Raw genomic sequence first — 25,321 nt, 5'->3', positions numbered from 1 at the left:
GCTGGCTTTCGTCTCCACGAAATGCGTCCGGAGCACGCCGTTCTATAACGCGAGAGAGTGGATTTTTTACAGTTGTCGTCAGTTAACCGTGGGCGGCTGCTGCGTTCGCTGGAAAGAGCACTGCCGTCGTTGTCCGGTGTGGTCCAGTGGCTAGGATACCTGGCTCTCACCCAGGAGGCCCGGGTTCGATTCCCGGTACCGGAATTGCGCGTTTTTGTTGCTCCTCCTATGCGACTTGTCTCGACTTTGCTCGACTGACGCTACGCTGACGCGTGCAGAAAGCTACGTTAAGTATGACTCGCGGCAACACCTGACGGCGAGAGAGATGCGGCGTCTATCCACTTGTTATCGAGCCACATACCGGTACCTGTAGTCAAGAGGCTTGGAGGACTGCAAGACATTGCCACGGAGGTGAATGCAGCTAACCACTGTAGTTAGAGTCCTGACAGCGCAGGCACGTTCATTTGCTCGTATACATGTGATGGAGACCGTGTCTGACACTGCTGTGGCGTACACCTTGGCCTAGGCTTTGCTGGGTATCGCCACTTGCATTGCAGCCAGCTGCCTTCGCGGGCGCCTCCGTGGCCATGGCCGTGATCGTCTAGTGGTTAGGACATTGCGTTGTGGCCGCAATAACCCAGGTTCGAATCCTGGTCACGGCAATTTTGAAAGTTTTGCCTTGCTGCCGTTGCAATGGCGAGTACTCGAAATGACAGTACTCTCTTGATTTTTTCACTCGTGTTCCGCAGGCCGCAGTTAGCACTACCACTTCATCCCCAACACGTAATGTCGCCTCCCAGAGCGCAGACGTCCGCTGCTCTCTGTAGTCGAAAAGGGCAGTCGTTTGAAGTGCGATGGATGAGCAGCCAGTCCCGGCAGAACAGGAAGCTGTGGCGTGCACTGTTTCTACAAATGCTAGGAACACTGGCGCACCAAGCAGCGCATGTAGCGTGGCCGAGCGCTTTAAGGCGCTGGTTTAAGGCACCAGTCTCTCTGTAGGCGCGGTTTCGAATCCCGTAGCTGCCGGGGGTTTTGATGTGATCGCGTTAACCTGCCGCTTTTCCTTCAAGTGTAACCTCCTTGAGCTCACATATGTTTGATACATGGAGCATTCTAGCTCCGCCTGACAGTTACAGCTACGATACTTTAGTGGTTAAGGAAAGCGCAGGTTCGAAACCTGGTCACGGCACGAAAACGTCTCTTGACGCTGTCTCCTTAACTGCGACAGCTACAGACAAGTGGCGTCGCTACCGTACGGCGGGCACGGCTTTTTCTTGCTGTGGATGGCCTAAAGAGACGCTTCCAGTGGGAGAGCAGCGGAAATACATGGCACGGCGATTGCCAAGATACTTCCATTTCGAAGTGATCTTTGTAGTACAAACGAAACGTTTTGCCGCTGCTGATCCAACGGTAACGTGGCCGAGCGGTCTAAGGCGCTGGTTTTAGGCACCAGTCTCTCCGGAGGCGTGGGTTCGAATCCCACCGTTGCCACTTTTTACGTCTCATTTTTGTGCCGTTGCGGTGTGTCCTCGTGGGGTAGGACGCAGCTCTTGTGACGCGCGTGTTGTGTAGGTAGCGTGGCCGAGCGGTCTAAGGCGCTGGTTTCAGGCACCATTCTCTTCGGAGGCGTGGGTTCCAATCCCACAGCTGCCGAACGTGTAATGTTTCCTGTGTCGAAGGCAGATGCACTCATTGCCCGCAAAGGAAACAGCACAACAAGGCGTGAGCGTCTGCTTGGTGAATTGTCGTAGAACAGTGCGTGGTGCAACGACAGGATTTGTAGGCACCTTTTGCTCTCATCATTGCTGGCGTTCGTCTCCACGAAATGCGTCCGGAGCACGCCGTTCTATAACGCGAGAGAGTGGATTTTTTACAGTTGTCGTCAGTTAACCGTGGGCGGCTGCTGCGTTCGCTGGAAAGAGCACTGCCGTCGTTGTCCGGTGTGGTCTAGTGGCTAGGATACCTGGCTCTCACCCAGGAGGCCCGGGTTCGATTCCCGGTACCGGAATTGCGCGTTTTTGTTGCTCCTCCTATGCGACTTGTCTCGACTTTGCTCGACTGACGCTACGCTGACGCGTGCAGAAAGCTACGTTAAGTATGACTCGCGGCAACACCTGACGGCGAGAGAGATGCGGCGTCTATCCACTTGTTATCGAGCCACATACCGGTACCTGTAGTCAAGAGGCTTGGAGGACTGCAAGACATTGCCACGGAGGTGAATGCAGCTAACCACTGTAGTTAGAGTCCTGACAGCGCAGGCACGTTCATTTGCTCGTATACATGTGATGGAGACCGTGTCTGACACTGCTGTGGCGTACACCTTGGCCTAGGCTTTGCTGGGTATCGCCACTTGCATTGCAGCCAGCTGCCTTCGCGGGCGCCTCCGTGGCCATGGCCGTGATCGTCTAGTGGTTAGGACATTGCGTTGTGGCCGCAATAACCCAGGTTCGAATCCTGGTCACGGCAATTTTGAAAGTTTTGCCTTGCTGCCGTTGCAATGGCGAGTACTCGAAATGACAGTACTCTCTTGATTTTTTCACTCGTGTTCCGCAGGCCGCAGTTAGCACTACCACTTCATCCCCAACACGTAATGTCGCCTCCCAGAGCGCAGACGTCCGCTGCTCTCTGTAGTCGAAAAGGGCAGTCGTTTGAAGTGCGATGGATGAGCAGCCAGTCCCGGCAGAACAGGAAGCTGTGGCGTGCACTGTTTCTACAAATGCTAGGAACACTGGCGCACCAAGCAGCGCATGTAGCGTGGCCGAGCGCTTTAAGGCGCTGGTTTAAGGCACCAGTCTCTCTGTAGGCGCGGTTTCGAATCCCGTAGCTGCCGGGGGTTTTGATGTGATCGCGTTAACCTGCCGCTTTTCCTTCAAGTGTAACCTCCTTGAGCTCACATATGTTTGATACATGGAGCATTCTAGCTCCGCCTGACAGTTACAGCTACGATACTTTAGTGGTTAAGGAAAGCGCAGGTTCGAAACCTGGTCACGGCACGAAAACGTCTCTTGACGCTGTCTCCTTAACTGCGACAGCTACAGACAAGTGGCGTCGCTACCGTACGGCGGGCACGGCTTTTTCTTGCTGTGGATGGCCTAAAGAGACGCTTCCAGTGGGAGAGCAGCGGAAATACATGGCACGGCGATTGCCAAGATACTTCCATTTCGAAGTGATCTTTGTAGTACAAACGAAACGTTTTGCCGCTGCTGATCCAACGGTAACGTGGCCGAGCGGTCTAAGGCGCTGGTTTTAGGCACCAGTCTCTCCGGAGGCGTGGGTTCGAATCCCACCGTTGCCACTTTTTACGTCTCATTTTTGTGCCGTTGCGGTGTGTCCTCGTGGGGTAGGACGCAGCTCTTGTGACGCGCGTGTTGTGTAGGTAGCGTGGCCGAGCGGTCTAAGGCGCTGGTTTCAGGCACCATTCTCTTCGGAGGCGTGGGTTCCAATCCCACAGCTGCCGAACGTGTAATGTTTCCTGTGTCGAAGGCAGATGCACTCATTGCCCGCAAAGGAAACAGCACAACAAGGCGTGAGCGTCTGCTTGGTGAATTGTCGTAGAACAGTGCGTGGTGCAACGACAGGATTTGTAGGCACCTTTTGCTCTCATCATTGCTGGCGTTCGTCTCCACGAAATGCGTCCGGAGCACGCCGTTCTATAACGCGAGAGAGTGGATTTTTTACAGTTGTCGTCAGTTAACCGTGGGCGGCTGCTGCGTTCGCTGGAAAGAGCACTGCCGTCGTTGTCCGGTGTGGTCCAGTGGCTAGGATACCTGGCTCTCACCCAGGAGACCCGGGTTCGATTCCCGGTACCGGAATTGCGCGTTTTTGTTGCTCCTCCTATGCGACTTGTCTCGACTTTGCTCGACTGACGCTACGCTGACGCGTGCAGAAAGCTACGTTAAGTATGACTCGCGGCAACACCTGACGGCGAGAGAGATGCGGCGTCTATCCACTTGTTATCGAGCCACATACCGGTACCTGTAGTCAAGAGGCTTGGAGGACTGCAAGACATTGCCACGGAGGTGAATGCAGCTAATCACTGTAGTTAGAGTCCTGACAGCGCAGGCACGTTCATTTGCTCGTATACATGTGATGGAGACCGTGTCTGACACTGCTGTGGCGTACACCTTGGCCTAGGCTTTGCTGGGTATCGCCACTTGCATTGCAGCCAGCTGCCTTCGCGGGCGCCTCCGTGGCCATGGCCGTGATCGTCTAGTGGTTAGGACATTGCGTTGTGGCCGCAATAACCCAGGTTCGAATCCTGGTCACGGCAATTTTGAAAGTTTTGCCTTGCTGCCGTTGCAATGGCGAGTACTCGAAATGACAGTACTCTCTTGATTTTTTCACTCGTGTTCCGCAGGCCGCAGTTAGCACTACCACTTCATCCCCAACACGTAATGTCGCCTCCCAGAGCGCAGACGTCCGCTGCTCTCTGTAGTCGAAAAGGGCAGTCGTTTGAAGTGCGATGGATGAGCAGCCAGTCCCGGCAGAACAGGAAGCTGTGGCGTGCACTGTTTCTACAAATGCTAGGAACACTGGCGCACCAAGCAGCGCATGTAGCGTGGCCGAGCGCTTTAAGGCGCTGGTTTAAGGCACCAGTCTCTCTGTAGGCGCGGTTTCGAATCCCGTAGCTGCCGGGGGTTTTGATGTGATCGCGTTAACCTGCCGCTTTTCCTTCAAGTGTAACCTCCTTGAGCTCACATATGTTTGATACATGGAGCATTCTAGCTCCGCCTGACAGTTACAGCTACGATACTTTAGTGGTTAAGGAAAGCGCAGGTTCGAAACCTGGTCACGGCACGAAAACGTCTCTTGACGCTGTCTCCTTAACTGCGACAGCTACAGACAAGTGGCGTCGCTACCGTACGGCGGGCACGGCTTTTTCTTGCTGTGGATGGCCTAAAGAGACGCTTCCAGTGGGAGAGCAGCGGAAATACATGGCACGGCGATTGCCAAGATACTTCCATTTCGAAGTGATCTTTGTAGTACAAACGAAACGTTTTGCCGCTGCTGATCCAACGGTAACGTGGCCGAGCGGTCTAAGGCGCTGGTTTTAGGCACCAGTCTCTCCGGAGGCGTGGGTTCGAATCCCACCGTTGCCACTTTTTACGTCTCATTTTTGTGCCGTTGCGGTGTGTCCTCGTGGGGTAGGACGCAGCTCTTGTGACGCGCGTGTTGTGTAGGTAGCGTGGCCGAGCGGTCTAAGGCGCTGGTTTCAGGCACCATTCTCTTCGGAGGCGTGGGTTCCAATCCCACAGCTGCCGAACGTGTAATGTTTCCTGTGTCGAAGGCAGATGCACTCATTGCCCGCAAAGGAAACAGCACAACAAGGCGTGAGCGTCTGCTTGGTGAATTGTCGTAGAACAGTGCGTGGTGCAACGACAGGATTTGTAGGCACCTTTTGCTCTCATCATTGCTGGCGTTCGTCTCCACGAAATGCGTCCGGAGCACGCCGTTCTATAACGCGAGAGAGTGGATTTTTTACAGTTGTCGTCAGTTAACCGTGGGCGGCTGCTGCGTTCGCTGGAAAGAGCACTGCCGTCGTTGTCCGGTGTGGTCTAGTGGCTAGGATACCTGGCTCTCACCCAGGAGGCCCGGGTTCGATTCCCGGTACCGGAATTGCGCGTTTTTGTTGCTCCTCCTATGCGACTTGTCTCGACTTTGCTCGACTGACGCTACGCTGACGCGTGCAGAAAGCTACGTTAAGTATGACTCGCGGCAACACCTGACGGCGAGAGAGATGCGGCGTCTATCCACTTGTTATCGAGCCACATACCGGTACCTGTAGTCAAGAGGCTTGGAGGACTGCAAGACATTGCCACGGAGGTGAATGCAGCTAACCACTGTAGTTAGAGTCCTGACAGCGCAGGCACGTTCATTTGCTCGTATACATGTGATGGAGACCGTGTCTGACACTGCTGTGGCGTACACCTTGGCCTAGGCTTTGCTGGGTATCGCCACTTGCATTGCAGCCAGCTGCCTTCGCGGGCGCCTCCGTGGCCATGGCCGTGATCGTCTAGTGGTTAGGACATTGCGTTGTGGCCGCAATAACCCAGGTTCGAATCCTGGTCACGGCAATTTTGAAAGTTTTGCCTTGCTGCCGTTGCAATGGCGAGTACTCGAAATGACAGTACTCTCTTGATTTTTTCACTCGTGTTCCGCAGGCCGCAGTTAGCACTACCACTTCATCCCCAACACGTAATGTCGCCTCCCAGAGCGCAGACGTCCGCTGCTCTCTGTAGTCGAAAAGGGCAGTCGTTTGAAGTGCGATGGATGAGCAGCCAGTCCCGGCAGAACAGGAAGCTGTGGCGTGCACTGTTTCTACAAATGCTAGGAACACTGGCGCACCAAGCAGCGCATGTAGCGTGGCCGAGCGCTTTAAGGCGCTGGTTTAAGGCACCAGTCTCTCTGTAGGCGCGGTTTCGAATCCCGTAGCTGCCGGGGGTTTTGATGTGATCGCGTTAACCTGCCGCTTTTCCTTCAAGTGTAACCTCCTTGAGCTCACATATGTTTGATACATGGAGCATTCTAGCTCCGCCTGACAGTTACAGCTACGATACTTTAGTGGTTAAGGAAAGCGCAGGTTCGAAACCTGGTCACGGCACGAAAACGTCTCTTGACGCTGTCTCCTTAACTGCGACAGCTACAGACAAGTGGCGTCGCTACCGTACGGCGGGCACGGCTTTTTCTTGCTGTGGATGGCCTAAAGAGACGCTTCCAGTGGGAGAGCAGCGGAAATACATGGCACGGCGATTGCCAAGATACTTCCATTTCGAAGTGATCTTTGTAGTACAAACGAAACGTTTTGCCGCTGCTGATCCAACGGTAACGTGGCCGAGCGGTCTAAGGCGCTGGTTTTAGGCACCAGTCTCTCCGGAGGCGTGGGTTCGAATCCCACCGTTGCCACTTTTTACGTCTCATTTTTGTGCCGTTGCGGTGTGTCCTCGTGGGGTAGGACGCAGCTCTTGTGACGCGCGTGTTGTGTAGGTAGCGTGGCCGAGCGGTCTAAGGCGCTGGTTTCAGGCACCATTCTCTTCGGAGGCGTGGGTTCCAATCCCACAGCTGCCGAACGTGTAATGTTTCCTGTGTCGAAGGCAGATGCACTCATTGCCCGCAAAGGAAACAGCACAACAAGGCGTGAGCGTCTGCTTGGTGAATTGTCGTAGAACAGTGCGTGGTGCAACGACAGGATTTGTAGGCACCTTTTGCTCTCATCATTGCTGGCGTTCGTCTCCACGAAATGCGTCCGGAGCACGCCGTTCTATAACGCGAGAGAGTGGATTTTTTACAGTTGTCGTCAGTTAACCGTGGGCGGCTGCTGCGTTCGCTGGAAAGAGCACTGCCGTCGTTGTCCGGTGTGGTCCAGTGGCTAGGATACCTGGCTCTCACCCAGGAGACCCGGGTTCGATTCCCGGTACCGGAATTGCGCGTTTTTGTTGCTCCTCCTATGCGACTTGTCTCGACTTTGCTCGACTGACGCTACGCTGACGCGTGCAGAAAGCTACGTTAAGTATGACTCGCGGCAACACCTGACGGCGAGAGAGATGCGGCGTCTATCCACTTGTTATCGAGCCACATACCGGTACCTGTAGTCAAGAGGCTTGGAGGACTGCAAGACATTGCCACGGAGGTGAATGCAGCTAACCACTGTAGTTAGAGTCCTGACAGCGCAGGCACGTTCATTTGCTCGTATACATGTGATGGAGACCGTGTCTGACACTGCTGTGGCGTACACCTTGGCCTAGGCTTTGCTGGGTATCGCCACTTGCATTGCAGCCAGCTGCCTTCGCGGGCGCCTCCGTGGCCATGGCCGTGATCGTCTAGTGGTTAGGACATTGCGTTGTGGCCGCAATAACCCAGGTTCGAATCCTGGTCACGGCAATTTTGAAAGTTTTGCCTTGCTGCCGTTGCAATGGCGAGTACTCGAAATGACAGTACTCTCTTGATTTTTTCACTCGTGTTCCGCAGGCCGCAGTTAGCACTACCACTTCATCCCCAACACGTAATGTCGCCTCCCAGAGCGCAGACGTCCGCTGCTCTCTGTAGTCGAAAAGGGCAGTCGTTTGAAGTGCGATGGATGAGCAGCCAGTCCCGGCAGAACAGGAAGCTGTGGCGTGCACTGTTTCTACAAATGCTAGGAACACTGGCGCACCAAGCAGCGCATGTAGCGTGGCCGAGCGCTTTAAGGCGCTGGTTTAAGGCACCAGTCTCTCTGTAGGCGCGGTTTCGAATCCCGTAGCTGCCGGGGGTTTTGATGTGATCGCGTTAACCTGCCGCTTTTCCTTCAAGTGTAACCTCCTTGAGCTCACATATGTTTGATACATGGAGCATTCTAGCTCCGCCTGACAGTTACAGCTACGATACTTTAGTGGTTAAGGAAAGCGCAGGTTCGAAACCTGGTCACGGCACGAAAACGTCTCTTGACGCTGTCTCCTTAACTGCGACAGCTACAGACAAGTGGCGTCGCTACCGTACGGCGGGCACGGCTTTTTCTTGCTGTGGATGGCCTAAAGAGACGCTTCCAGTGGGAGAGCAGCGGAAATACATGGCACGGCGATTGCCAAGATACTTCCATTTCGAAGTGATCTTTGTAGTACAAACGAAACGTTTTGCCGCTGCTGATCCAACGGTAACGTGGCCGAGCGGTCTAAGGCGCTGGTTTTAGGCACCAGTCTCTCCGGAGGCGTGGGTTCGAATCCCACCGTTGCCACTTTTTACGTCTCATTTTTGTGCCGTTGCGGTGTGTCCTCGTGGGGTAGGACGCAGCTCTTGTGACGCGCGTGTTGTGTAGGTAGCGTGGCCGAGCGGTCTAAGGCGCTGGTTTCAGGCACCATTCTCTTCGGAGGCGTGGGTTCCAATCCCACAGCTGCCGAACGTGTAATGTTTCCTGTGTCGAAGGCAGATGCACTCATTGCCCGCAAAGGAAACAGCACAACAAGGCGTGAGCGTCTGCTTGGTGAATTGTCGTAGAACAGTGCGTGGTGCAACGACAGGATTTGTAGGCACCTTTTGCTCTCATCATTGCTGGCGTTCGTCTCCACGAAATGCGTCCGGAGCACGCCGTTCTATAACGCGAGAGAGTGGATTTTTTACAGTTGTCGTCAGTTAACCGTGGGCGGCTGCTGCGTTCGCTGGAAAGAGCACTGCCGTCGTTGTCCGGTGTGGTCCAGTGGCTAGGATACCTGGCTCTCACCCAGGAGACCCGGGTTCGATTCCCGGTACCGGAATTGCGCGTTTTTGTTGCTCCTCCTATGCGACTTGTCTCGACTTTGCTCGACTGACGCTACGCTGACGCGTGCAGAAAGCTACGTTAAGTATGACTCGCGGCAACACCTGACGGCGAGAGAGATGCGGCGTCTATCCACTTGTTATCGAGCCACATACCGGTACCTGTAGTCAAGAGGCTTGGAGGACTGCAAGACATTGCCACGGAGGTGAATGCAGCTAACCACTGTAGTTAGAGTCCTGACAGCGCAGGCACGTTCATTTGCTCGTATACATGTGATGGAGACCGTGTCTGACACTGCTGTGGCGTACACCTTGGCCTAGGCTTTGCTGGGTATCGCCACTTGCATTGCAGCCAGCTGCCTTCGCGGGCGCCTCCGTGGCCATGGCCGTGATCGTCTAGTGGTTAGGACATTGCGTTGTGGCCGCAATAACCCAGGTTCGAATCCTGGTCACGGCAATTTTGAAAGTTTTGCCTTGCTGCCGTTGCAATGGCGAGTACTCGAAATGACAGTACTCTCTTGATTTTTTCACTCGTGTTCCGCAGGCCGCAGTTAGCACTACCACTTCATCCCCAACACGTAATGTCGCCTCCCAGAGCGCAGACGTCCGCTGCTCTCTGTAGTCGAAAAGGGCAGTCGTTTGAAGTGCGATGGATGAGCAGCCAGTCCCGGCAGAACAGGAAGCTGTGGCGTGCACTGTTTCTACAAATGCTAGGAACACTGGCGCACCAAGCAGCGCATGTAGCGTGGCCGAGCGCTTTAAGGCGCTGGTTTAAGGCACCAGTCTCTCTGTAGGCGCGGTTTCGAATCCCGTAGCTGCCGGGGGTTTTGATGTGATCGCGTTAACCTGCCGCTTTTCCTTCAAGTGTAACCTCCTTGAGCTCACATATGTTTGATACATGGAGCATTCTAGCTCCGCCTGACAGTTACAGCTACGATACTTTAGTGGTTAAGGAAAGCGCAGGTTCGAAACCTGGTCACGGCACGAAAACGTCTCTTGACGCTGTCTCCTTAACTGCGACAGCTACAGACAAGTGGCGTCGCTACCGTACGGCGGGCACGGCTTTTTCTTGCTGTGGATGGCCTAAAGAGACGCTTCCAGTGGGAGAGCAGCGGAAATACATGGCACGGCGATTGCCAAGATACTTCCATTTCGAAGTGATCTTTGTAGTACAAACGAAACGTTTTGCCGCTGCTGATCCAACGGTAACGTGGCCGAGCGGTCTAAGGCGCTGGTTTTAGGCACCAGTCTCTCCGGAGGCGTGGGTTCGAATCCCACCGTTGCCACTTTTTACGTCTCATTTTTGTGCCGTTGCGGTGTGTCCTCGTGGGGTAGGACGCAGCTCTTGTGACGCGCGTGTTGTGTAGGTAGCGTGGCCGAGCGGTCTAAGGCGCTGGTTTCAGGCACCATTCTCTTCGGAGGCGTGGGTTCCAATCCCACAGCTGCCGAACGTGTAATGTTTCCTGTGTCGAAGGCAGATGCACTCATTGCCCGCAAAGGAAACAGCACAACAAGGCGTGAGCGTCTGCTTGGTGAATTGTCGTAGAACAGTGCGTGGTGCAACGACAGGATTTGTAGGCACCTTTTGCTCTCATCATTGCTGGCGTTCGTCTCCACGAAATGCGTCCGGAGCACGCCGTTCTATAACGCGAGAGAGTGGATTTTTTACAGTTGTCGTCAGTTAACCGTGGGCGGCTGCTGCGTTCGCTGGAAAGAGCACTGCCGTCGTTGTCCGGTGTGGTCGAGTGGCTAGGATACCTGGCTCTCACCCAGGAGGCCCGGGTTCGATTCCCGGTACCGGAATTGCGCGTTTTTGTTGCTCCTCCTATGCGACTTGTCTCGACTTTGCTCGACTGACGCTACGCTGACGCGTGCAGAAAGCTACGTTAAGTATGACTCGCGGCAACACCTGACGGCGAGAGAGATGCGGCGTCTATCCACTTGTTATCGAGCCACATACCGGTACCTGTAGTCAAGAGGCTTGGAGGACTGCAAGACATTGCCACGGAGGTGAATGCAGCTAACCACTGTAGTTAGAGTCCTGACAGCGCAGGCACGTTCATTTGCTCGTATACATGTGATGGAGACCGTGTCTGACACTGCTGTGGCGTACACCTTGGCCTAGGCTTTGCTGGGTATCGCCACTTGCATTGCAGCCAGCTGCCTTCGCGGGCGCCTCCGTGGCCATGGCCGTGATCGTCTAGTGGTTAGGACATTGCGTTGTGGCCGCAATAACCCAGGTTCGAATCCTGGTCACGGCAATTTTGAAAGTTTTGCCTTGCTGCCGTTGCAATGGCGAGTACTCGAAATGACAGTACTCTCTTGATTTTTTCACTCGTGTTCCGCAGGCCGCAGTTAGCACTACCACTTCATCCCCAACACGTAATGTCGCCTCCCAGAGCGCAGACGTCCGCTGCTCTCTGTAGTCGAAAAGGGCAGTCGTTTGAAGTGCGATGGATGAGCAGCCAGTCCCGGCAGAACAGGAAGCTGTGGCGTGCACTGTTTCTACAAATGCTAGGAACACTGGCGCACCAAGCAGCGCATGTAGCGTGGCCGAGCGCTTTAAGGCGCTGGTTTAAGGCACCAGTCTCTCTGTAGGCGCGGTTTCGAATCCCGTAGCTGCCGGGGGTTTTGATGTGATCGCGTTAACCTGCCGCTTTTCCTTCAAGTGTAACCTCCTTGAGCTCACATATGTTTGATACATGGAGCATTCTAGCTCCGCCTGACAGTTACAGCTACGATACTTTAGTGGTTAAGGAAAGCGCAGGTTCGAAACCTGGTCACGGCACGAAAACGTCTCTTGACGCTGTCTCCTTAACTGCGACAGCTACAGACAAGTGGCGTCGCTACCGTACGGCGGGCACGGCTTTTTCTTGCTGTGGATGGCCTAAAGAGACGCTTCCAGTGGGAGAGCAGCGGAAATACATGGCACGGCGATTGCCAAGATACTTCCATTTCGAAGTGATCTTTGTAGTACAAACGAAACGTTTTGCCGCTGCTGATCCAACGGTAACGTGGCCGAGCGGTCTAAGGCGCTGGTTTTAGGCACCAGTCTCTCCGGAGGCGTGGGTTCGAATCCCACCGTTGCCACTTTTTACGTCTCATTTTTGTGCCGTTGCGGTGTGTCCTCGTGGGGTAGGACGCAGCTCTTGTGACGCGCGTGTTGTGTAGGTAGCGTGGCCGAGCGGTCTAAGGCGCTGGTTTCAGGCACCATTCTCTTCGGAGGCGTGGGTTCCAATCCCACAGCTGCCGAATGTGTAATGTTTCCTGTGTCGAAGGCAGATGCACTCATTGCCCGCAAAGGAAACAGCACAACAAGGCGTGAGCGTCTGCTTGGTGAATTGTCGTAGAACAGTGCGTGGTGCAACGACAGGATTTGTAGGCACCTTTTGCTCTCATCATTGCTGGCGTTCGTCTCCACGAAATGCGTCCGGAGCACGCCGTTCTATAACGCGAGAGAGTGGATTTTTTACAGTTGTCGTCAGTTAACCGTGGGCGGCTGCTGCGTTCGCTGGAAAGAGCACTGCCGTCGTTGTCCGGTGTGGTCTAGTGGCTAGGATACCTGGCTCTCACCCAGGAGGCCCGGGTTCGATTCCCGGTACCGGAATTGCGCGTTTTTGTTGCTCCTCCTATGCGACTTGTCTCGACTTTGCTCGACTGACGCTACGCTGACGCGTGCAGAAAGCTACGTTAAGTATGACTCGCGGCAACACCTGACGGCGAGAGAGATGCGGCGTCTATCCACTTGTTATCGAGCCACATACCGGTACCTGTAGTCAAGAGGCTTGGAGGACTGCAAGACATTGCCACGGAGGTGAATGCAGCTAACCAGTGTAGTTAGAGTCCTGACAGCGCAGGCACGTTCATTTGCTCGTATACATGTGATGGAGACCGTGTCTGACACTGCTGTGGCGTACACCTTGGCCTAGGCTTTGCTGGGTATCGCCACTTGCATTGCAGCCAGCTGCCTTCGCGGGCGCCTCCGTGGCCATGGCCGTGATCGTCTAGTGGTTAGGACATTGCGTTGTGGCCGCAATAACCCAGGTTCGAATCCTGGTCACGGCAATTTTGAAAGTTTTGCCTTGCTGCCGTTGCAATGGCGAGTACTCGAAATGACAGTACTCTCTTGATTTTTTCACTCGTGTTCCGCAGGCCGCAGTTAGCACTACCACTTCATCCCCAACACGTAATGTCGCCTCCCAGAGCGCAGACGTCCGCTGCTCTCTGTAGTCGAAAAGGGCAGTCGTTTGAAGTGCGATGGATGAGCAGCCAGTCCCGGCAGAACAGGAAGCTGTGGCGTGCACTGTTTCTACAAATGCTAGGAACACTGGCGCACCAAGCAGCGCATGTAGCGTGGCCGAGCGCTTTAAGGCGCTGGTTTAAGGCACCAGTCTCTCTGTAGGCGCGGTTTCGAATCCCGTAGCTGCCGGGGGTTTTGATGTGATCGCGTTAACCTGCCGCTTTTCCTTCAAGTGTAACCTCCTTGAGCTCACATATGTTTGATACATGGAGCATTCTAGCTCCGCCTGACAGTTACAGCTACGATACTTTAGTGGTTAAGGAAAGCGCAGGTTCGAAACCTGGTCACGGCACGAAAACGTCTCTTGACGCTGTCTCCTTAACTGCGACAGCTACAGACAAGTGGCGTCGCTACCGTACGGCGGGCACGGCTTTTTCTTGCTGTGGATGGCCTAAAGAGACGCTTCCAGTGGGAGAGCAGCGGAAATACATGGCACGGCGATTGCCAAGATACTTCCATTTCGAAGTGATCTTTGTAGTACAAACGAAACGTTTTGCCGCTGCTGATCCAACGGTAACGTGGCCGAGCGGTCTAAGGCGCTGGTTTTAGGCACCAGTCTCTCCGGAGGCGTGGGTTCGAATCCCACCGTTGCCACTTTTTACGTCTCATTTTTGTGCCGTTGCGGTGTGTCCTCGTGGGGTAGGACGCAGCTCTTGTGACGCGCGTGTTGTGTAGGTAGCGTGGCCGAGCGGTCTAAGGCGCTGGTTTCAGGCACCATTCTCTTCGGAGGCGTGGGTTCCAATCCCACAGCTGCCGAACGTGTAATGTTTCCTGTGTCGAAGGCAGATGCACTCATTGCCCGCAAAGGAAACAGCACAACAAGGCGTGAGCGTCTGCTTGGTGAATTGTCGTAGAACAGTGCGTGGTGCAACGACAGGATTTGTAGGCACCTTTTGCTCTCATCATTGCTGGCGTTCGTCTCCACGAAATGCGTCCGGAGCACGCCGTTCTATAACGCGAGAGAGTGGATTTTTTACAGTTGTCGTCAGTTAACCGTGGGCGGCTGCTGCGTTCGCTGGAAAGAGCACTGCCGTCGTTGTCCGGTGTGGTCCAGTGGCAAGTCAGCCGGCGGACGCGGTCGAGGTCGGACGTGCTGTGCTGCGCGCCGCGCCGTCGCTGTTTACGTGTGGTGAGTCGCTGCGCTTGCTTCAGTGTCTACCAGTGTTTTGGTGTGATCTGCAAATGAACTCGATTTCGTGATGTCTCAACCGAGTAGGAAAGACACACTGAAGTTTGCTTTTGACAGAAATTTTGTCCGACCTAAATCTTTTGAAGTTGAGCAATGGTTAGAAGATGAAGTAAAGATAGGACTTGAGGACATAATCGGGATACATCTTTCGATTGTCAGTAGCACCGTTTTCGTTAAATTAGCTCGATCAGAGATGTGTGAGAAAATCGTTGAATCTTGTGGTGGTATCCTAAAGTTTAAACATAGTGATGGAAATGTGGGAGAAGTTGCTGTTTCGCATGCCGGCCTAGGAATACGGACTGTTAGAATTTTTGAACTTCCATTTGAAATAACCAGTGAACAGATCAACGCAGTGCTCTGTCCATACGGTAAAATCATAAGCAATATTGCGGAACGTTGGTCTAGCGCACATAAGTTCCCGGTTCTTAATGGGGTGCGGCAATTGAAAATCGAGCTGCAGAAGCACATCCCGTCTTATGTAAACGTATGCGGGTATCGTGCGATAGTCATGTACGATGATCAGCCTCGAACGTGTGCCGCATGCAACTCGACGGGTCACGTGCGTGCCGAATGCATGCAGAGGCGAGTGGCGCAGCTGCCTGCCGGCGAGGCTGCCAGGCCCCCCGCGATGACATCACTGCCTGTGACGTATGTCGCCGCAGCGCGTGGGCTTCCGGCTATATCCACGGTCACCGAAGTCAGTGAAAATACTGTAGTGCCTGCGACAGTGACGCGAATGGAGACTGTTGCAACGCCGGAAGAGACCCCACCTAAACCCATACACATATCGCCGTCCGTCGTAGTCCCAGAAGAACAGGCATCCGACATGCAAACGGCTGCGCCCCCATCGGCCGCTGCTACTCCACGGGGGGAATCTCCAGCAGGTTCCGATCAAGGCCCACAAAATCGTACGTCTCCCAGAAAAACTAAAAAACGGAGAGTTGCCCGCCAGGGTGCAGAACAGATGGCACCGGTTCTGCGCGAAAAGGCTAAACAGATAGGTGAACAACTCAGTGACAAAGCATCTGATAGCACAAACCATGATCATCCTTCAGCCAGTTTACCATCAATCATTGACAATGTCTCAGATGCTCTACCTCTGAACCCCGAACAGTCAGCTCAACTCCGAGACGACTGTGATGTTCGCATGGTCAAACTCTATCCTGCTCACGAGTCGGTACCGCCCTCAACACAGCCACCGCCAACTAGTTGGGCAGACGATACAGAATCCACTGCCGACGTCGACAGTATGGATACTTCCGAAGCGGTGACAGCCGTACCTTCAGTCTCCAAAGACGACGATGTTAATGAGAAAGCAAACGCCTCGACAGAGTCTACCGCGCAAAAAGAACGCACGACTGCTCCCTTCTCAAACGGAGAATATTTTTAACTCTGCCTTTAAAGTGACTGTCAATACGTGTTTTGTTATCTGGAATTGCTTCCAAAGTGCTTTTACGACGTGGCTTGTATTTCCAGCGTTATTTCTGTTTGATATCGGACTGGTTTTAGGTCTTGTTCCTGTTTAGTCCACCACAATTCCGCCACAGGCCTATCGACTTGCTACTCTCAATATTAATAAGATACGCAGCGCTCTTAAACTACAACATTTAAAAGACTTTTTATATGCAGCTGATGTAGACATTTTGTTTGTACAAGAAGTAGCAGAGATCGGACTTGATTGCATACCAGGTTATAATGTCATCACTAATCCTGGGGCCGGTTGCAAATTAGGTACAGCTTTTATTGTGAAGGAAGGTATCATTATTCATGACGTCACGAAACTGCCGAACAGTAGGGGCATTGCGGGCACTTTTTATAACAACAGACTAATTAATGTATATGCCCCATCCGGTTCCAGTAATAGACGTCAAAGAGCAGACTTCTTTAAAGAAGAAATAGTTCCTCTATTTGGCGTCCGCCACGACAATGTCATCTTCGGAGGCGACTTTAACTGTGTCATCAGTGCAAAGGACCAAACTCCCAATCTTAACAAATCACTTGAACTGGAACGAATTGTACGAGACTTGCGCTTAGTTGACTCTTGGGAGCTCAAGCATGGTGCAGCACCTGGGTTTACCCATATCACGACCCATTCGGCAAGCCGTCTCGATCGCATTTATGTCACACCCACTTTGAGGAATAACATTCTGCAGTCAGAATTATGGCCAGTGGCGTTCTCAGATCATGCTGCATACATCTGTACAATCACTCTCGACCGACAACGGACGTGTCGATACAGGGGCCTGTGGAAATTAAATGTTTCACATCTACAAGACTCGGCGTGTCAAGAAGCCTTCCTCAATACCTGGCGAGAATGTGAGCACAGATTTGCCTCTTATAATTCGGCCATTGATTGGTGGCTCAGGTGCGCCAAACCTAAAATTAGGTGGTGTTTCATGAACTACGCACGGGAAAAGGGCTTTTGGCTTCAAAGGACGATCAATTTCTATTTTCATTGTCTGCGGGAACTGTATATGCTCGGCACTTCGGCTGTCGAGAATTGTCAACGAATTAAGAAAATCCAGGCCAAAATCCTAACCCTAAGGAGGACGCAGCTAGAAGGCTACAAAGTCAGGTCACGGGTCCAGACTACTGTACACCAAGAACTCACCTCAGTCTACCATATGATCCAAGAAAGTAGGAAAGGGTCCCGTAAAATACTGACGGAGTTAATTGCTGAGGATGGCGCAACGCTGACTACGCACAACGAGATTAAAGCGGCGGTGCTAAACTACTTCACCACCTTGATGTCCAATAAAGAAGTTAACGTGCAAGCGCAGGATGCTCTTTTGAATAATTTGCGCAACAGAGTCAGTCTCGTGGACGCGGAAAAGCTATTGGACGAGGCAACCGAAGAAGACGTGGAATATGTACTCTGGGAAAGTGCCAAGAATAAATCCCCCGGACCTGACGGAATTCCCGCCGAATTCTATCAAAAATTCTGGAACACCATACAGGCGAAGATCACTTGCATCTGTAACGAACTTCTAGACCACAACAACGTGATCCCCACCAGCTTCTGTGAAGGCATTGTCGTTCTAATTAAAAAAAACTCAGGCAGAGCACACGTAAAAAAACTAAGACCGATAACGCTGCTCAACAGCGACTATAAAATCTTTGCGAGACTTTTGGCCCACCGGCTTAAATCTACAATGACCAGTATCATTGGCCCTTACCAGACCAGTGTGGGAAAGAATCGGAAAATTCAACAGACTTTGTGCGACTACCGTGATTTAATCTCCATTGCGGAAGTCTGTAAGTTGAAATGTGCCATCATGTCCTTGGACTTCGACAAAGCCTTTGACAGGGTCAACCACCAGTATCTCTTTCGTACCATGTATGCGATGGGCTTTCCACCTGGGTTCGTCGCAATTATACAACAGATGGTAGCGAATAATTTATCCAGAGTCATCATCAATGGCCAACCTACCCGAGCGATAGAGATAGCCAGTTCCGTCAGGCAGGGCTGCCCAATGTCCATGGCGCTTTTTGCGATTGCCATTGAGCTTTTGTTAGCTACCCTGACGCAAAGTTTACAGGGCGTCGTCATACATGGCTCCCGAGTAGTGTGCAAGGCGTATGCAGACGATGTCGGTTTCCTTGTACTAAATAGAACTGAAGTGGAGACCGCACTACAGCTAGTCAGGCAATTTGAGCAAGCGTCGGGTGCACAACTAAACTGGACAAAGTCTGGAATATTCAATATTGGCCGCGGCCTAGGATCGCACCCTCACGGACAACTACGTCAGCTGAAGATTTTCAAGTGTCTTGGAATTGATTTTCAGAGTAACATTCGGCACACCATTGCAACCAACTATAGAAAGCTTCTACGGACTATTCGTGCCAGCATACGAGAACACAGTGTACGAAAACTAAATGAAATTCAGAAAGTAACGGTCGCAAATGTATACCTCACCTCGAAACTCAATTATATCGCTCAAGTTTTACCAATGTCTACACTCACTGCAAAACGAATTATGTCAGCTTTAGGACAGTTTGTCAGCCATCACCACATTTTTAAAGTCCAGTTTGACACCTTAACGCTTGCCACAAAAAATGGTGGCTTAAATCTTGTCGATGTTGGAAAGAAGGCGCAAGCTTTATACATATCAAAAACTTTCCACCAATGGAAACACTCAGCTGATAGTCTCGCTGCTCACCTGCTTACTGAGATAGCTCCCGCCGACCTCAGTCCACCAATCACGGTGCAACATATTCCAAACGGACTTTACCACTTAAAATGGTTTTTACTGGAGTACAGTTATGTACAAACACGGATCCCCGAACAGGAAATGAAGACAGTGAAACACGTTTACCAGGAACTTCTAAAAGATAAGAAGAAAAATAACATCGAAGAAAAATACAACCTTTTCGACTGGAAGGTAATCTGGGAGAACATCCATTGTCCGTACTTGCCGTCAACAATGAAAGCCACTTGGTATTTCGCAGTTAACAGAAAATTGGCCACTAACTCCAAACTACATAACATACACCTCGCAGAATCACCTTCGTGCACAACGTGTAATTTAATAGATACTGATGAACACAGGTTTGTGTGCGACAACGTAAAAGATATATGGGAATATATCACGAACAAGTTAGCACTCATCAGTCGAACATCGCCCAGATACATAACCCCTGCTGCCTTTCTGACGCCGGACGATACCCCGTACCCACGGACGAGAAGGAACGCTCTAAACTGGTTAAAAGCCGCTACTGTACATTACTTATATACAAAAGCAGAAAAGAGTAAAGACGACTTCTGGGTCTATCTTACAACTCACCACCATATACTAATGAAAACGAAAAACTATAAGGATAACTTCGCCAACTACCTGCTCAAAACTATAACGTAAACAAAAAAAAAAAAGTGACTGCTACATCAATTGATTGAATTTCCATGTTACCGAACATTCAGCAGATACTCACTCAAGATAAGACAGACCATTTATACGGCGAATACTACGTCATGTTGACAGAACCACGAGTTACAAACACCTCTGAAGTAATCGATTGGCAAGATTTCAAGCTTCATTTGATACGAAGAAGAAAATTCAGTTTTTCTGTTTTCGAGAATATAATTTAGTTATCTTTCAATTTCGCAGAGTTCCAACCAAAGCTTTTCTATTTTCGAAGAAATGGATTTTCACTTTCCTTTTAACTTCTTTGACGTTTTCTGTTACCACGAGGCAATGGAGCCGCAATAAATTTCAGTTCCTCTTTACTTCCTATGGATGCTTGTATCTGCACGCCGCATGTAATCCACAACGTTTTTCATTTTCCTTAAATTAAAGGCCCTTGATGCCGCGCCGACGAAGGCGACTAAATGGCGAGCGGAAGGACGGGCTATAAGGGGTGGATGGAGGCCCGAAATCTTAAAAAAAAAAAAAAAAAAAAAAAAAAAAAAAAAAAGTGGCTAGGATACCTGGCTCTCACCCAGGAGACCCGGGTTCGATTCCCGGTACCGGAATTGCGCGTTTTTGTTGCTCCTCCTATGCGACTTGTCTCGACTTTGCTCGACTGACGCTACGCTGACGCGTGCAGAAAGCTACGTTAAGTATGACTCGCGGCAACACCTGACGGCGAGAGAGATGCGGCGTCTATCCACTTGTTATCGAGCCACATACCGGTACCTGTAGTCAAGAGGCTTGGAGGACTGCAAGACATTGCCACGGAGGTGAATGCAGCTAACCACTGTAGTTAGAGTCCTGACAGCGCAGGCACGTTCATTTGCTCGTATACATGTGATGGAGACCGTGTCTGACACTGCTGTGGCGTACACCTTGGCCTAGGCTTTGCTGGGTATCGCCACTTGCATTGCAGCCAGCTGCCTTCGCGGGCGCCTCCGTGGCCATGGCCGTGATCGTCTAGTGGTTAGGACATTGCGTTGTGGCCGCAATAACCCAGGTTCGAATCCTGGTCACGGCAATTTTGAAAGTTTTGCCTTGCTGCCGTTGCAATGGCGAGTACTCGAAATGACAGTACTCTCTTGATTTTTTCACTCGTGTTCCGCAGGCCGCAGTTAGCACTACCACTTCATCCCCAACACGTAATGTCGCCTCCCAGAGCGCAGACGTCCGCTGCTCTCTGTAGTCGAAAAGGGCAGTCGTTTGAAGTGCGATGGATGAGCAGCCAGTCCCGGCAGAACAGGAAGCTGTGGCGTGCACTGTTTCTACAAATGCTAGGAACACTGGCGCACCAAGCAGCGCATGTAGCGTGGCCGAGCGCTTTAAGGCGCTGGTTTAAGGCACCAGTCTCTCTGTAGGCGCGGTTTCGAATCCCGTAGCTGCCGGGGGTTTTGATGTGATCGCGTTAACCTGCCGCTTTTCCTTCAAGTGTAACCTCCTTGAGCTCACATATGTTTGATACATGGAGCATTCTAGCTCCGCCTGACAGTTACAGCTACGATACTTTAGTGGTTAAGGAAAGCGCAGGTTCGAAACCTGGTCACGGCACGAAAACGTCTCTTGACGCTGTCTCCTTAACTGCGACAGCTACAGACAAGTGGCGTCGCTACCGTACGGCGGGCACGGCTTTTTCTTGCTGTGGATGGCCTAAAGAGACGCTTCCAGTGGGAGAGCAGCGGAAATACATGGCACGGCGATTGCCAAGATACTTCCATTTCGAAGTGATCTTTGTAGTACAAACGAAACGTTTTGCCGCTGCTGATCCAACGGTAACGTGGCCGAGCGGTCTAAGGCGCTGGTTTTAGGCACCAGTCTCTCCGGAGGCGTGGGTTCGAATCCCACCGTTGCCACTTTTTACGTCTCATTTTTGTGCCGTTGCGGTGTGTCCTCGTGGGGTAGGACGCAGCTCTTGTGACGCGCGTGTTGTGTAGGTAGCGTGGCCGAGCGGTCTAAGGCGCTGGTTTCAGGCACCATTCTCTTCGGAGGCGTGGGTTCCAATCCCACAGCTGCCGAACGTGTAATGTTTCCTGTGTCGAAGGCAGATGCACTCATTGCCCGCAAAGGAAACAGCACAACAAGGCGTGAGCGTCTGCTTGGTGAATTGTCGTAGAACAGTGCGTGGTGCAACGACAGGATTTGTAGGCACCTTTTGCTCTCATCATTGCTGGCGTTCGTCTCCACGAAATGCGTCCGGAGCACGCCGTTCTATAACGCGAGAGAGTGGATTTTTTACAGTTGTCGTCAGTTAACCGTGGGCGGCTGCTGCGTTCGCTGGAAAGAGCACTGCCGTCGTTGTCCGGTGTGGTCCAGTGGCTAGGATACCTGGCTCTCACCCAGGAGGCCCGGGTTCGATTCCCGGTACCGGAATTGCGCGTTTTTGTTGCTCCTCCTATGCGACTTGTCTCGACTTTGCTCGACTGACGCTACGCTGACGCGTGCAGAAAGCTACGTTAAGTATGACTCGCGGCAACACCTGACGGCGAGAGAGATGCGGCGTCTATCCACTTGTTATCGAGCCACATACCGGTACCTGTAGTCAAGAGGCTTGGAGGACTGCAAGACATTGCCACGGAGGTGAATGCAGCTAACCACTGTAGTTAGAGTCCTGACAGCGCAGGCACGTTCATTTGCTCGTATACATGTGATGGAGACCGTGTCTGACACTGCTGTGGCGTACACCTTGGCCTAGGCTTTGCTGGGTATCGCCACTTGCATTGCAGCCAGCTGCCTTCGCGGGCGCCTCCGTGGCCATGGCCGTGATCGTCTAGTGGTTAGGACATTGCGTTGTGGCCGCAATAACCCAGGTTCGAATCCTGGTCACGGCAATTTTGAAAGTTTTGCCTTGCTGCCGTTGCAATGGCGAGTACTCGAAATGACAGTACTCTCTTGATTTTTTCACTCGTGTTCCGCAGGCCGCAGTTAGCACTACCACTTCATCCCCAACACGTAATGTCGCCTCCCAGAGCGCAGACGTCCGCTGCTCTCTGTAGTCGAAAAGGGCAGTCGTTTGAAGTGCGATGGATGAGCAGCCAGTCCCGGCAGAACAGGAAGCTGTGGCGTGCACTGTTTCTACAAATGCTAGGAACACTGGCGCACCAAGCAGCGCATGTAGCGTGGCCGAGCGCTTTAAGGCGCTGGTTTAAGGCACCAGTCTCTCTGTAGGCGCGGTTTCGAATCCCGTAGCTGCCGGGGGTTTTGATGTGATCGCGTTAACCTGCCGCTTTTCCTTCAAGTGTAACCTCCTTGAGCTCACATATGTTTGATACATGGAGCATTCTAGCTCCGCCTGACAGTTACAGCTACGATACTTTAGTGGTTAAGGAAAGCGCAGGTTCGAAACCTGGTCACGGCACGAAAACGTCTCTTGACGCTGTCTCCTTAACTGCGACAGCTACAGACAAGTGGCGTCGCTACCGTACGGCGGGCACGGCTTTTTCTTGCTGTGGATGGCCTAAAGAGACGCTTCCAGTGGGAGAGCAGCGGAAATACATGGCACGGCGATTGCCAAGATACTTCCATTTCGAAGTGATCTTTGTAGTACAAACGAAACGTTTTGCCGCTGCTGATCCAACGGTAACGTGGCCGAGCGGTCTAAGGCGCTGGTTTTAGGCACCAGTCTCTCCGGAGGCGTGGGTTCGAATCCCACCGTTGCCACTTTTTACGTCTCATTTTTGTGCCGTTGCGGTGTGTCCTCGTGGGGTAGGACGCAGCTCTTGTGACGCGCGTGTTGTGTAGGTAGCGTGGCCGAGCGGTCTAAGGCGCTGGTTTCAGGCACCATTCTCTTCGGAGGCGTGGGTTCCAATCCCACAGCTGCCGAACGTGTAATGTTTCCTGTGTCGAAGGCAGATGCACTCATTGCCCGCAAAGGAAACAGCACAACAAGGCGTGAGCGTCTGCTTGGTGAATTGTCGTAGAACAGTGCGTGGTGCAACGACAGGATTTGTAGGCACCTTTTGCTCTCATCATTGCTGGCGTTCGTCTCCACGAAATGCGTCCGGAGCACGCCGTTCTATAACGCGAGAGAGTGGATTTTTTACAGTTGTCGTCAGTTAACCGTGGGCGGCTGCTGCGTTCGCTGGAAAGAGCACTGCCGTCGTTGTCCGGTGTGGTCCAGTGGCTAGGATACCTGGCTCTCACCCAGGAGGCCCGGGTTCGATTCCCGGTACCGGAATTGCGCGTTTTTGTTGCTCCTCCTATGCGACTTGTCTCGACTTTGCTCGACTGACGCTACGCTGACGCGTGCAGAAAGCTACGTTAAGTATGACTCGCGGCAACACCTGACGGCGAGAGAGATGCGGCGTCTATCCACTTGTTATCGAGCCACATACCGGTACCTGTAGTCAAGAGGCTTGGAGGACTGCAAGACATTGCCACGGAGGTGAATGCAGCTAACCACTGTAGTTAGAGTCCTGACAGCGCAGGCACGTTCATTTGCTCGTATACATGTGATGGAGACCGTGTCTGACACTGCTGTGGCGTACACCTTGGCCTAGGCTTTGCTGGGTATCGCCACTTGCATTGCAGCCAGCTGCCTTCGCGGGCGCCTCCGTGGCCATGGCCGTGATCGTCTAGTGGTTAGGACATTGCGTTGTGGCCGCAATAACCCAGGTTCGAATCCTGGTCACGGCAATTTTGAAAGTTTTGCCTTGCTGCCGTTGCAATGGCGAGTACTCGAAATGACAGTACTCTCTTGATTTTTTCACTCGTGTTCCGCAGGCCGCAGTTAGCACTACCACTTCATCCCCAACACGTAATGTCGCCTCCCAGAGCGCAGACGTCCGCTGCTCTCTGTAGTCGAAAAGGGCAGTCGTTTGAAGTGCGATGGATGAGCAGCCAGTCCCGGCAGAACAGGAAGCTGTGGCGTGCACTGTTTCTACAAATGCTAGGAACACTGGCGCACCAAGCAGCGCATGTAGCGTGGCCGAGCGCTTTAAGGCGCTGGTTTAAGGCACCAGTCTCTCTGTAGGCGCGGTTTCGAATCCCGTAGCTGCCGGGGGTTTTGATGTGATCGCGTTAACCTGCCGCTTTTCCTTCAAGTGTAACCTCCTTGAGCTCACATATGTTTGATACATGGAGCATTCTAGCTCCGCCTGACAGTTACAGCTACGATACTTTAGTGGTTAAGGAAAGCGCAGGTTCGAAACCTGGTCACGGCACGAAAACGTCTCTTGACGCTGTCTCCTTAACTGCGACAGCTACAGACAAGTGGCGTCGCTACCGTACGGCGGGCACGGCTTTTTCTTGCTGTGGATGGCCTAAAGAGACGCTTCCAGTGGGAGAGCAGCGGAAATACATGGCACGGCGATTGCCAAGATACTTCCATTTCGAAGTGATCTTTGTAGTACAAACGAAACGTTTTGCCGCTGCTGATCCAACGGTAACGTGGCCGAGCGGTCTAAGGCGCTGGTTTTAGGCACCAGTCTCTCCGGAGGCGTGGGTTCGAATCCCACCGTTGCCACTTTTTACGTCTCATTTTTGTGCCGTTGCGGTGTGTCCTCGTGGGGTAGGACGCAGCTCTTGTGACGCGCGTGTTGTGTAGGTAGCGTGGCCGAGCGGTCTAAGGCGCTGGTTTCAGGCACCATTCTCTTCGGAGGCGTGGGTTCCAATCCCACAGCTGCCGAACGTGTAATGTTTCCTGTGTCGAAGGCAGATGCACTCATTGCCCGCAAAGGAAACAGCACAACAAGGCGTGAGCGTCTG

The 25,321-nt window shown here is 52.6% G+C and overlaps 32 non-coding genes across 32 annotated transcripts; all 32 read left to right on the top strand.

Moving 5' to 3' along the window:
• Window positions 1-132: 132 nt before the first annotated feature.
• On the top strand, window positions 133-204 carry Trnae-cuc. The gene has a single exon. It is a non-coding gene; the product is annotated as a tRNA-Glu (tRNA).
• Window positions 205-590: 386 nt separating this feature from the next.
• Trnah-gug lies at window positions 591-662 on the top strand. The gene has a single exon. It is a non-coding gene; the product is annotated as a tRNA-His (tRNA).
• Window positions 663-1,409: 747 nt separating this feature from the next.
• Window positions 1,410-1,491, top strand: Trnal-uag. Its single transcript has one exon. It is a non-coding gene; the product is annotated as a tRNA-Leu (tRNA).
• A 445-nt stretch (window positions 1,492-1,936) lies between these two features.
• On the top strand, window positions 1,937-2,008 carry Trnae-cuc. Its single transcript has one exon. It is a non-coding gene; the product is annotated as a tRNA-Glu (tRNA).
• A 386-nt stretch (window positions 2,009-2,394) lies between these two features.
• Window positions 2,395-2,466, top strand: Trnah-gug. Its single transcript has one exon. It is a non-coding gene; the product is annotated as a tRNA-His (tRNA).
• Window positions 2,467-3,213: 747 nt separating this feature from the next.
• On the top strand, window positions 3,214-3,295 carry Trnal-uag. The gene has a single exon. It is a non-coding gene; the product is annotated as a tRNA-Leu (tRNA).
• Window positions 3,296-3,740: 445 nt separating this feature from the next.
• On the top strand, window positions 3,741-3,812 carry Trnae-cuc. The gene has a single exon. It is a non-coding gene; the product is annotated as a tRNA-Glu (tRNA).
• Window positions 3,813-4,198: 386 nt separating this feature from the next.
• Window positions 4,199-4,270, top strand: Trnah-gug. The gene has a single exon. It is a non-coding gene; the product is annotated as a tRNA-His (tRNA).
• A 747-nt stretch (window positions 4,271-5,017) lies between these two features.
• Trnal-uag lies at window positions 5,018-5,099 on the top strand. The gene has a single exon. It is a non-coding gene; the product is annotated as a tRNA-Leu (tRNA).
• A 445-nt stretch (window positions 5,100-5,544) lies between these two features.
• Trnae-cuc lies at window positions 5,545-5,616 on the top strand. The gene has a single exon. It is a non-coding gene; the product is annotated as a tRNA-Glu (tRNA).
• A 386-nt stretch (window positions 5,617-6,002) lies between these two features.
• On the top strand, window positions 6,003-6,074 carry Trnah-gug. The gene has a single exon. It is a non-coding gene; the product is annotated as a tRNA-His (tRNA).
• A 747-nt stretch (window positions 6,075-6,821) lies between these two features.
• Trnal-uag lies at window positions 6,822-6,903 on the top strand. The gene has a single exon. It is a non-coding gene; the product is annotated as a tRNA-Leu (tRNA).
• A 445-nt stretch (window positions 6,904-7,348) lies between these two features.
• Trnae-cuc lies at window positions 7,349-7,420 on the top strand. The gene has a single exon. It is a non-coding gene; the product is annotated as a tRNA-Glu (tRNA).
• Window positions 7,421-7,806: 386 nt separating this feature from the next.
• On the top strand, window positions 7,807-7,878 carry Trnah-gug. Its single transcript has one exon. It is a non-coding gene; the product is annotated as a tRNA-His (tRNA).
• Window positions 7,879-8,625: 747 nt separating this feature from the next.
• Trnal-uag lies at window positions 8,626-8,707 on the top strand. The gene has a single exon. It is a non-coding gene; the product is annotated as a tRNA-Leu (tRNA).
• A 445-nt stretch (window positions 8,708-9,152) lies between these two features.
• Window positions 9,153-9,224, top strand: Trnae-cuc. Its single transcript has one exon. It is a non-coding gene; the product is annotated as a tRNA-Glu (tRNA).
• Window positions 9,225-9,610: 386 nt separating this feature from the next.
• Trnah-gug lies at window positions 9,611-9,682 on the top strand. Its single transcript has one exon. It is a non-coding gene; the product is annotated as a tRNA-His (tRNA).
• A 747-nt stretch (window positions 9,683-10,429) lies between these two features.
• Trnal-uag lies at window positions 10,430-10,511 on the top strand. Its single transcript has one exon. It is a non-coding gene; the product is annotated as a tRNA-Leu (tRNA).
• A 445-nt stretch (window positions 10,512-10,956) lies between these two features.
• Trnae-cuc lies at window positions 10,957-11,028 on the top strand. Its single transcript has one exon. It is a non-coding gene; the product is annotated as a tRNA-Glu (tRNA).
• A 386-nt stretch (window positions 11,029-11,414) lies between these two features.
• On the top strand, window positions 11,415-11,486 carry Trnah-gug. The gene has a single exon. It is a non-coding gene; the product is annotated as a tRNA-His (tRNA).
• Window positions 11,487-12,233: 747 nt separating this feature from the next.
• On the top strand, window positions 12,234-12,315 carry Trnal-uag. Its single transcript has one exon. It is a non-coding gene; the product is annotated as a tRNA-Leu (tRNA).
• Window positions 12,316-12,760: 445 nt separating this feature from the next.
• Window positions 12,761-12,832, top strand: Trnae-cuc. The gene has a single exon. It is a non-coding gene; the product is annotated as a tRNA-Glu (tRNA).
• Window positions 12,833-13,218: 386 nt separating this feature from the next.
• Window positions 13,219-13,290, top strand: Trnah-gug. The gene has a single exon. It is a non-coding gene; the product is annotated as a tRNA-His (tRNA).
• Window positions 13,291-14,037: 747 nt separating this feature from the next.
• Trnal-uag lies at window positions 14,038-14,119 on the top strand. Its single transcript has one exon. It is a non-coding gene; the product is annotated as a tRNA-Leu (tRNA).
• Window positions 14,120-20,570: 6,451 nt separating this feature from the next.
• Window positions 20,571-20,642, top strand: Trnah-gug. Its single transcript has one exon. It is a non-coding gene; the product is annotated as a tRNA-His (tRNA).
• A 747-nt stretch (window positions 20,643-21,389) lies between these two features.
• Window positions 21,390-21,471, top strand: Trnal-uag. Its single transcript has one exon. It is a non-coding gene; the product is annotated as a tRNA-Leu (tRNA).
• Window positions 21,472-21,916: 445 nt separating this feature from the next.
• Window positions 21,917-21,988, top strand: Trnae-cuc. The gene has a single exon. It is a non-coding gene; the product is annotated as a tRNA-Glu (tRNA).
• A 386-nt stretch (window positions 21,989-22,374) lies between these two features.
• Trnah-gug lies at window positions 22,375-22,446 on the top strand. The gene has a single exon. It is a non-coding gene; the product is annotated as a tRNA-His (tRNA).
• Window positions 22,447-23,193: 747 nt separating this feature from the next.
• On the top strand, window positions 23,194-23,275 carry Trnal-uag. Its single transcript has one exon. It is a non-coding gene; the product is annotated as a tRNA-Leu (tRNA).
• A 445-nt stretch (window positions 23,276-23,720) lies between these two features.
• Window positions 23,721-23,792, top strand: Trnae-cuc. Its single transcript has one exon. It is a non-coding gene; the product is annotated as a tRNA-Glu (tRNA).
• Window positions 23,793-24,178: 386 nt separating this feature from the next.
• On the top strand, window positions 24,179-24,250 carry Trnah-gug. Its single transcript has one exon. It is a non-coding gene; the product is annotated as a tRNA-His (tRNA).
• Window positions 24,251-24,997: 747 nt separating this feature from the next.
• Window positions 24,998-25,079, top strand: Trnal-uag. The gene has a single exon. It is a non-coding gene; the product is annotated as a tRNA-Leu (tRNA).
• Window positions 25,080-25,321: the final 242 nt, after the last annotated feature.

This window comes from Schistocerca piceifrons, chromosome 1, assembly GCF_021461385.2.
Source record: "Schistocerca piceifrons isolate TAMUIC-IGC-003096 chromosome 1, iqSchPice1.1, whole genome shotgun sequence".
In the NCBI taxonomy this organism is placed as follows: Eukaryota; Metazoa; Arthropoda; class Insecta; order Orthoptera; family Acrididae; genus Schistocerca; species Schistocerca piceifrons.
The sequence above is the reverse complement of the archived record's forward strand: the minus strand, read 5'-3'. Positions and strand labels throughout refer to the sequence as shown.